The sequence below is a fragment of the Homarus americanus genome, unplaced genomic scaffold (assembly GCF_018991925.1).
Source record: "Homarus americanus isolate GMGI-L3 unplaced genomic scaffold, GMGI_Hamer_2.0 scaffold24694, whole genome shotgun sequence".
Classification (NCBI taxonomy): Eukaryota; Metazoa; Arthropoda; class Malacostraca; order Decapoda; family Nephropidae; genus Homarus; species Homarus americanus.
Genome location: NW_024732780.1, coordinates 6571205 through 6581512, shown reverse-complemented (window position 1 = coordinate 6581512; position 10308 = coordinate 6571205).

Below are 10308 nucleotides of genomic sequence, written 5' to 3'. Positions count from 1 at the left end.
GTCACAAGCGGGAGTGTTAGGACAGTGTCTGCCAGCAGGGAGGCAGGGACAGCAAGTCTGCCAGCAGGAGGCTAGGAGTGTCTGCCAGCAAGGAGTAAGCAGGACAGGTTCGCCAGGGCAGGGAGAGGCAGGACAGTGTCGCCAGCAGGGGAGGCCAGGACAGTGTCTGCCAGGAGGTTGTGACAGTGTCTGCCAGCGGGGAGTGCTAGGAGTGTCTGGGCAAGGAGGGCAGGACAGTGTCTGCCAGCAGGAGTGTTGTGAGGTTCACCAGCAGGGAGGTTTTCAAGCAGTGTCTGCTACCATGAGCAGCCAGGACAGTGTCTGCCAGCAAGGAGTGCCAGACAGTGTCTGCCAAGGGGGAGGTTGGGAGGTCTGCTGCAGCAAGGAGGTTAGACAGTGTCTGCCAGCAGGAGGCAGGCCCACCAGCAGGAGGTTTTCACAGTGTCTGCCAACAAGGAGGCCAGGACAGTGTCTGCCAGCAAGGAGGCAGGACAGTGTCTGCCAGCAAGGAGGCTAGGAGGTCTACCAGCAGGGAGTGCTAGGAGTGCTCACCAGCAGGGGAGGTTGGGACAGTGCTCCACCAGCAGGGGAGTGTTGCGGGAGTGCTCACCAGCAGGAGTGTTTTCACAGTGTCTGCCAGCAGGGGAGGTTGTGACAGTGTCTACTCAGCAGGGAGTGTTAGAGGTCTACTCAGCAGGAGTGTTTTCACAGTGTTCACCAGCAGGGAGTGTTGTGACAGTGTCTACCTCAGCAGGAGCAGCCAGAGTGCTCACTCAGCAGGAGTGTTTTCTACAGTGTCTACCAGCAGGGAGGCCAGACAAAAACCTACCAGCAGGGAGTAGCAGGAGTGTCTGCTACAGCAGGGAGTGTTTTCACAGGTCTGCCAGCAGGGAGTAAGCAGGACAGTGTTCACCAGCAGGAGCAAGGTGAGGTCTACCAGCAGGGAGGCTAGGAGTGTCTACCAGCAGGAGGCAGAGGTCTACCAGCAGGAGGTTGTGACAGTGTCACCAGCAAGGAGTGCCAGGACAGTGTCTGGCCAAAGCAAGGAGGTTAGGAGGTCTACTCAGCAGGGAGGCCAGAGGTTCACCAGCAGGAGCAGGACAGTGTCTGCCAGCAACAGCTGCTGTGAGTGTCTACCAGCAGGAGGTTGTGAGTGTCTACCAGCAGGGAGTGTTGTGGACAGTGTCTACCAGCAGGGAGGTTGTGAGTGTCTAACAGCAGGGGAGGTTAGGACAGTGTCTGGCCAGCAGGAGTACAGGACAGTGTCTGCCAGCAGGGGAGTAAGCAGGAGTGTCTACCAGCAGGAGTGTTTTCACAGTGTCTGCCAGCAGGAGGTTAGGACAGTGTCTGCCAACAAGGAGGTGCTAGACAGTGTCTGCCAGCGAGTAAGCAGGACAAGTGTCTGCCAGCAAGGAGGCAGGGATATGTCTACCAGGAGTAAGCAGGACAGGTCTGGCCAAGGAGTGTTGCACAGTGTCTGCCAGCAAGGAGTGTTGTGACAGTAAGTCTGCCAGCAAGGAGGCTAGACAGTGTCTACCAGCAGGGAGTGTTGTGACAGTGTCTGCCAACAAGGAGAGTAAGCCAGACAGTGTCTGCCAGCAAGGAGTGTTGTGACAGTGCCCACCAGCAGGGAGTAGCAGACAGTGTTCACCAGCAGGGGAGGTTGTGACAGTGTCTACCAGCAGGGGAGTGTTGTAGGAGTGTCTCACCAGCAGGAGTGGCCAGGACAGGTGTCTACCAGCAGGAGGTTGCACAGTGTCTACCAGCAGGGAGGTTAGAGTGGTTCACCAGCAAGGAGTAAGCAGGACAGTGTTCACTACAGGAGGTTGTGGAGTGTCTACCAGCAGGGAGAGGCAGGACAGTGTCTACCAGCAGGAGTGGGGCTAGGAGGTTCACTCAGCAAGGAGAGGTTGTGACAGGCTCACCAGCAGGGAGGTTAGGAGGTTCACCAACAAGGAGTGTTGTGACAGTGTTCAAAGCAAGGAGGCTAGGACAGTGTTCACCAGCAGGAGGCTAGGAGGTTCAGCCTCAGTAAGGAGTAAGCAGGACAGTGTCTAACAGCAGGGAGTACAGGACAGTGTCTACTCAGCAGGAGGTTGGTGGACAGTGTCTACCAGCAGGAGTGTCAGGACAGTGTTCACCAGCAGGGAGGACAGGTTCACCAGCAGGAGGTTGGGACAGTGTCTACCAGCAGGAGCAGACAGTGTCTCACTCAGCAGGGAGGTTGTGACAGTGTCTCACCAGCAGGAGTGTTGTGACAGTGTCTACCAGCAGGAGTGCTGTGAGGCTCACCAGCAGGAGTGTTAGACAGGTCTACCAGCAGGAGGTTGTGGGAGGTCTACCAGCAGGAGGTTGTGACAGGCAAGTCTGGCCAGCAAGGAGTAAGGCTAGGGAAAGGCTCCACCAGCAAGGAGTAAGCAGACAGTGTCTACCAGCAGGAGTAAGCTAGAGTGTCTGCCAGCAAGGAGTGTTAGACAGTGTCTGCCAGCAAGGAGTAAGCAGGACAGTGTCTGGGCAGCAAGCAGAGTGTTGCAGTGTCTACCAGTTAGGGAGGTTAGGACAGGTTCACTCAGCAAGGAGTACAGGACAGTGTCTACTCACAGCAGGAGAGGTTGTGACAGCAAGTTCACCAGCAGGAGTACAGACAGTGTTCACCAGCAAGGAGGTTGTGGGAGTGTCTACCAGCAAGGAGGCAGGACAGTGTCTCGCCAGCAAGGAGTGGCCAGGAGTGTCTACTAGCAAGGAGAGTAAGCAGGACAGTGTCTCACAGCAAGGAGGTTGTGGGAGGCCCACCAGCAGGGGAGGTTAGGACAGTGTCTACCAGCAGGAGTGCCAGGACAGTGTCTACTCAGCAGGAGTGTTAGGAGGTCTACTCAGCAGGGAGGTTGTGGACAGTGTCTACCAGCAAGGAGGTTGTGACAGTGTCTGCCAGCAGGGAGTGGGGCTAGGAGGTCTACCAGCAGGAGTGTTGTGAGTGTCTACCAGCAAGGAGGCCAGGACAGCAGTTCACCATGAAGGAGTGTTAGGACAGTGTCTGCCAGCAGGGAGGGGTTACAGGACAGTGTCTACCAGCAGGGAGTGTTAGGACAGGTTCACTCAGCAGGGAGTGTTGTGACAGTGGTTCACCAGCAGGAGTGTTAGACAGTGTTCACCAGCAGGGGAAAGGGCAGACAGTGCTACTAAAGCAGGAGTGTTTTCTACAGTGTCTACCAGCAAGGAGTAAGCTTGTGACAGTGTCTACCAGCAGGAGTGCTGTGAGTGCCCACCAGCAAGGAGGCAGACAGTGTTCACCAGCAGGGAGCAGGACAGTGTTCACAAAGAAGGAGTACAGGACAGTGTCTGCCAGCAAGGAGTGCTAGACAGGTCTGCCAGCAGGGATACAGGACAGTAAGTTCACTAGCAGGGGAGTGTTGTGGACAGGCCCACCAGCAGGAGGTTAGACAGGTCTGCTAGTGCAAGGAGTGTTGTGATTATGCCTGCCAGCAGTGGGAGTGCAAGCTGTGGACAGTGTTCACCAGCAGGGAGGTTAGGACAGTGTCTACCAGCAGGGAGTAAGCAGACATGTCTACAGCAGGAGGCTAGACAGTGTCCACCAGCAAGGAGTGTTGTGAGTGTCTACCACAAGGAGTGTTTTCACAGTGTCTGCCAGCAAGGAGGTTGTGACAGTGTCTGCCAGCAAGGAGTAAGCAGGACAGTGTCTGCCAACAAGGAGTGCTGGGGACAAAGGTTCAGCAAGGAGGTTGTGGACAGTGTCTACCAGCAGGAGGTTACAGGCTCACTAGTGAGGAGGTTGTGACAGGTTCGGCCAGCAAGGAGGTTAGACAGTGTCTGCCAACAAGGAGGTTGTGGACAGTGTCTGCCAGCAAGGAGGTTGGGGACAGTGTCTACCAGCAGGAGGCTAGGACACAGTGTCTACCAGCAGGGAGTGTTGTGACAGTGTCTACCAGCAGGGGAGTGTTGCGGAGGTCTACCAGCAAGGGGAAAGCAGGACAGTGTCTACCAGCAGGGGAGTGCCGTGAGTGTCTGCCAGCAAGGAGGTTAGACAGTGTCTGCCAGCAGGAGTGTTTTCAAGAAAAGTTCAAGCTAGCAGGAGTAAGCAGATTAAGTGTTCACCAGCAGGGAGAGGCAGCAGGATGGGTGTCTGGCAGGGGAGTGTCAGGACAGGTTTACCAGGCAAGGAGTGCTGGGGACAGGTTTCACCAGCAGGGGAGTAAGCAGACAGTGTCCACTCAGCAGGAGTAAGCTAGGACAGTGTCTGCTCAGCAAGGAGTAAGCAGACAGTGTCTCAGCAGGGAGGTTGTGAGGCTCACTCAGCAAGGAGGTTGTACAGTGTCTACCAGCAAGGAGTGTTGTGGACAGGCTACCAGCAGGAGGTTAGGACAGTGGTCTGGCTAACAAGGAGGCCAGACAGTGTCTGCCAGCAAGGAGTATGGACAGGTTCACAACAAGGAGTAAGGTGGACAGTGTTCACCAGCATGAGAGGCTAGACAGTGTCTACCAGCAAGGAGGTTGTGATGTGTCTACCAGCAGGAGAGGTTGTGAGGTCTACCAGAAGTGAGCAGGACAGTGTTCACTTCAGCAGGGAGTAAGCCAGGACAGTGTCTACCAGCAAGGATGCCAGGAGTGCTCACCAGCAGGGAGTGCAGTGTCTGCCAGCAGGAGGCACAGTGTCTGCCAAGGAGTGTTGTGACAGTGTCTGCCAGCAAGGAGGTTAGACAGTGTCTGCCAACAAGGAGGCTGCACAGTGTTTTACCAAAGCAGGGAGGTTAGAGTGTCTACCAGCAGGAGTGTTTTCACAGGTCTGCCAGCAAGGAGGCAGGAGTGTCTGCCAGCAAAGGAGGGTTGCACAGCAAGTCTGCTACAAGGAGTGTTGTAACAGTGTCTACTCAGCAGGAGTAAGCAGAGGTTCACCAGCAGGGGAGGCCACAGTGTCCGCCAGCAAGGAGGCAAGGTGGTTGTGCGTGGTGTCTACCAGCAGGAGTGTTTTCACAGTGTCTGCCAGCAAGAGTGTTGTGAGTGTCTGCCAGCAGGAGTGTTGTGACAGTGTCTGCCAGCAAGGAGTGTTGTGACAGTGTCTACCAGCAGGAGTGTTGTGAGTGTCTACCAGCAGGGAGTGTTTTCACAGTGTCTGCCAGCAGGAGTGTTGTGACAGTGTCTACCAGCAGGAGTGTTGTGAGTGTCTACCAGCAGGGAGTGTTTCACAGTGTCTGCCAGCAGGGGAGTGTTGTGAGTGTCTGCCAGCAGGGTGTTGTGACAGTGTCTACCAGCAGGGAGTGTTGTAGTGTCTACCAGCGGGAGTGTTGTAACAGTGTCTGCCAGCAAGGAGTGTTGTGACAGTGTCTGCCAGCAAGAGTGTTGTGACAGTGTCTACCAGCAGGAGTGTTTTCACAGTGTCTGCCAGCAAGGAGTGTTGTGACAGTGTCTGCAGGAGTGTTGTGAGTGTCTACCAGCGGGGAGTGTTGTAACAGTGTCTGCCAGCAAGGAGTGTTGTGACAGTGTCTGCCAGCAGGAGTGTTGTGACAGTGTCTACCAGCAGGGAGTGTTGTGAGTGTCTACCAGCAGGGAGTGTTTTCAGAGTGTCTGCCAGCAGGAGTGTTGTGACAGTGTCTGCCAGCAAGGAGTGTTGTGACAGTGTCTGCCAGCAGGAGTGTTGTGAGTGTCTACCAGCAGGGAGTGTTTTCACAGTGTCTGCCAGCAGGAGTGTTGTGACAGTGTCTGCCAACAAGGAGTTTGTGACAGTGTCTGCCATTCACCAGCAGGAGGCTAGGAGGCTCACCAGCAAGGAGGCCAGGACAGTGTCTACCAGCAGGAGCAGGACAGTGCCCACCAGCAAGGAGGCTAGGAGTGTCTACCAGCAGGAGCAAGCTTACAGTGTTCACAGCAGGGAGTGTTGTGGACAGTGTCTGCTAACAAGGAGTAAGCAGGACAGTGTCTGCCAGCAAGGAGTAAGCAGGACAGGTTCACAACAAGGAGGTTGTGGACAGTGTTTACCAGCAGGGAGTAAGCAGGAGTGTCTACCTCAGCAGGAGTGCTTTTCACAGCAGTCTCGGCCAGGCTGAGTGCTAGAGTGTCTGCCAGCAAGGAGTGTTGTGACAGTGTCTGCCAGCAAGGAGTGTTGTGGACAGTGTCTACCAAAGCAGGAGTGCTAGGAGGTTCACCAGCAGGAGTGTTTTCACAGTGTCTGCCAGCAAGGAGGCCAGACAGTGTCTACCAGCAGGAGGTTGTGGAGTGTTCACCAGCAGGAGGTTTTCACAGTGTCTGCCAGCAGGAGGCCAGGAGTGTCTGCCAAAGGCGAGGCCAGGACAGTGTCTACTCAGCAGGGAGGTTAGAGTGTTCACCAAGCGGGGGAGTGTTGTAACAGTGTCTGCCAGCAAGGAGTACAGGACAGTGGCCTGCCAGCAAGGAAGGCCAGACAGTGTTCACCAGCAGGAGTGTTTCAGTGTCTGCCAGCAGGAGGTTAGACAGTGCTCACCAGCAGGAGGTTAGGAGGTTCACCAGCGGGGAGTGTTGTAATGCGTGTTCACAAAGCAAGGAGGGCAGGGATAGTGTTCACAGTAAGGAGGGCAGGGACAGGTGTTCACCAGCAGGGAGGCCAGAGTGTCTACCAGCAGGGAGGAGCTACAGGCCCTGCCAGCAAGGAGTAAGCAGACAGTGTCTGCTAGCAAGGAGTGTTGGGGACAGTGTCTACAGCAAGCAGAGGTTAGAGTGTCTACCAGCAGGGAGTGTTTTCACAGTGTTCACAAAGCAAGGAGTATAGACAGTAAGCTGCCAACAAGGAGCAGCAGACAGTGTCTGCCAGCATGAGTGTTGTGACAGTGTCTGCCAAAGCAAGGAGTGTTGTGACAGTGTCTGCCAGCAAGGAGGTTAGGAGGCTCACCAGCAGGGAGTGTTTTCACAGTGTCTGCTAACATGAGTGTTGTGGACAGTAAGTCTGCTAACAAGGGAGGTTGTGACAGTGTCTGCTGAAGAAGGAGGTTAGACAGTGTCTGCCAGCAAGGAGGTTGTGACAGTGTCTCCAGCAAGGAGTGTTGTGACAGTGTCTACCAGCAAGGAGTGTTGTGGAGGCTACCAGCAGGGGAGGTTAGGACAGTGTCTGCCAGCAAGGAGTAAGCAGGACAGTGTCTGCCAGCAAGGAGTAAGCAGAAAAGTCTACAGCAAGTGAGTAAGCAGAGTGTCTACCAGCAGGAGTGTTTTCACAGTGTCTGCCAACAAGGAGTGCCAGGATGTGTGTCTGCCAACAAGGAGGTTGTGACAGTGTCTACAGCAAGTGAGTGTTAGACAGTGTTCAAGCAGCAAGTGAGGCAGGACAGTGTCTGCCAGCAAGGAGGTTAGGACAGTGTTCACCAGCAAGGAGGTTAGAGGTTTTACTAGCAGGAGGGAGCCAGGACAGTGTTCAAGAAGTATGAGTGGAGCCAGGATAGTGGCTCATGCAGTAAGTGGAGTGGCCAGGACAGGCTCACCAGCAGGGTGCAGCTAGGAGAAAGGGTTCCACGAAAGAGGGTGTTGTACAGGTCTGGCCACATGAGTGTTGTGACAAGTGTCTGCCAACAAGGAGGCTAGGACAGTGTCTGCCAACAAGGAGTGTTACAGTGTCTGCCAACAAGGAGTGTTGTGACAGTGTCTGCCAACAAGGAGCAGCAGGACAGTGTCTGCCAGCAGGGAGGTTAGGGAGTGTCTACTAGCAGGGAGGTTAGGAGACAGTGTCTGCTAACAAGGAGGTTAGGACAGTGTTCGCTAACAAGGGGAGGTTAGGACAGCGGTTCAAGCCAACAAGGAGTGTGACAGTGTCTGCCATAGCAGGGAGTGTTAGGAGTGTCTACCAGTAGGAGGTTGTGAAGTTCTGCCAATATGAGTATAGACAGTGTCTGCCAACAAGGAGTAAGCTAGACAGGTCTGCCAGCAAGGAGTGTTGTACAGTGTCTGCCAGCAAGGAGGTTGTGAGTGTTCACCAGCAGGAGTGTTTCACAGTGTCTGCTAACAAGGAGGCAGGACAGTGTCTGCCACCATGAGTGTTGTAACAGTGTCTACCAGCAAGGAGGTTGTGACAGTGCCTGGCAAGGAGGTTAGGAGTGTCTACCAGCAGGGAGGTTAGGAGGTCTCAGCAGGAGCAGACAGTGTCTACCAGCAGGAGGCTAGGAGGTCTACCAGCAGGAGGCTTTTCACAGTGTCTGCCAGCAAGGAGTAAGCAGGACAGTGTCTGCCAGCAAGGAGGTTAGGGAGGCCACCAGCAGGAGTGTTGTGGGAGTGTCTGCCAGCAAGGAGGTTGTGACAGTGTCTACCAGCAGGAGGCTAGAGTGCCCAACAGCAGGGAGTAAGCCACAGTGTCTCAACAAGGGAGGTTGTGACAGTGTCTGCCAACAAGGAGGCCAGGAGGTTCACTTCAGCACGGAGGTTGTGGAGGTCTACCAGCAGGAGTGTTTTCACAGTGTCTGCCACCAAGGAGTGTTGTGAGTGCGTCTACCAGCAGGAGTACAGGAGTGTCTCACCAGCAGGAGGTTAGGACAGTGTCTGCCAGTAGGAGGTTAGGAGTATCTACCAGCAGGGAGGTTTTCACAGTGTCTGCCAACAAAGGAGTGCTAGACAGGTCTGCCAGCAGGGGAGGTTAGGAGTGTCTACCAGCAGGAGGTTTCACAGTGTCTGCCAAGCAACAAGGAGTGTTAGGACAGTGTCTGCCAGCAAGGAGGTTAGGACAGTGTCTGCCAGCAGGAGTGTTGTGAGGTTCACCAGCAGGAGTGTTTTCAGTGTCTGCCAACAAGGAGGCTAGGACAGTGTCTGCCAGCAGGGAGGCCAGGAGCGCTCTACCAGCAGGAGTGTTTTTCACAGGCATGTCTGCCACCAAGGAGGCGTTGCACAGGTTCTGCCGTAGCAGGAGCTGCTAGGAGTGTCTACCAGCAGGAGTGTTTTCAATAGTGTCTGCCAGTAGGAGGCCAGACAGTGTCTGCCAGCAGAGTACAGGAGGTCTACCAGCAGGGAGGTTAGGAGGTCTACCAGCAGGGAGGCAGACAGGTCTGGCCAGCAGAGTGCTAGGAGGTCTGCCAGCAAAGGAGGTTGTGACAGTGTCTGCCAGCAGGAGGTTAGGACAGTGTCTGGCTAGCAGGAGGCAGACAGTGTCTGCCAGCAAGTATAAGCAGGACAGTGTCTGCCAGCGGGGGAGTAAGCAGAGTGCCTGCTAGCAAAGGAGTGGCAGGGACAGGTTCTGCTAGTAGGGAGTGGGTGAGGTCTTACCAGGTGGGAGGTTTTCACAGTGTCTGCCACTGAAGGAGGCAGGACAGTGTTCACAGCAAGGAGTGTTGTGACAGTGTCTGCCAGCAAGGAGGTTAGGAGTGTCTACCAAAGCAGGGAGGTTAGGAGGCTCACCAGCAGGGAGAAGCTTTTCACAGAAAGTGTTCAAGCCAAAGGGCGAATGTTGTGGACAGTGTTCACATCAAGGGAGGTTAGACAGTGTCTGCCAGCAAGGAGTGTTGTGACAGTGTCTGCCAGCAAGGAGGTTAGGACAGTGCCCGGCCAGCAGGAGTAAGCAGAGTGTCTGCCAGCAAGGAGGCTAGGGAGTGCTCACTTGCAGGAGGCTTTTCACAGTGTCTGCCACCAAGGAGCAGACAGTGTCTGCCAGCAAGGTGTGTTGTGACAGTGTCTGCCAACAAGGAGTAAGCAGACAGTGTCTGCCAGCAGGGACAGTGTCTGCCAGCAAGGAGGTTGCAGGGGAGTGTCTACCAGCAGGGAGGTTTTGCCAGTGGCCCTGCACCATGAGTGTTAGACAGTGTCTGGCAGGGGAGTAGCTTGGGGAGGTCTACCAGCAGGAGGTTTTCACAGTGTCTGCCAGTAGGAGCAGCAGACAGTGTCTGCCAGCAGGAGGCCAGGAGTGTTCACCAGCAGGAGGTTGGACAGTGTTCACCAGCAGGAGTGCAGCAGACAGTGTCTAAGCAGCAAGGAGTAAGCAGACAGTGTCTGCCAGCAGGAGGTTGTGAGTGCCCACCAGCAGGAGTGCTCAGCAGGTCTGGGCTAGCAGGGAGGTTGTGGACAGTGTCTACCCAGCAGGAGGTTGTGAGTGTCTCACAGCAGGAGTGTTTCTACAGTGTCTGCCAGTAGGGAGTGTTGTGACAGTAACTGGGCCAGTAGGGAGGTTGTGACAGTGTCTGCCAGCAGGAGTGGCCAGGAGTGTCTACCAGCAGGAGTGTTGTGAGTACTACCAGCAGGAGGCTTTCTACAGTGTCTGCCAGTAGGAGGTTACAGACAGTGTCTGCCAGTAGGGAGTGTTGTGGACAGTGTCTACCACAAGCAGGAGGTTAGAGTGTCTACCAGCAGGGAGTG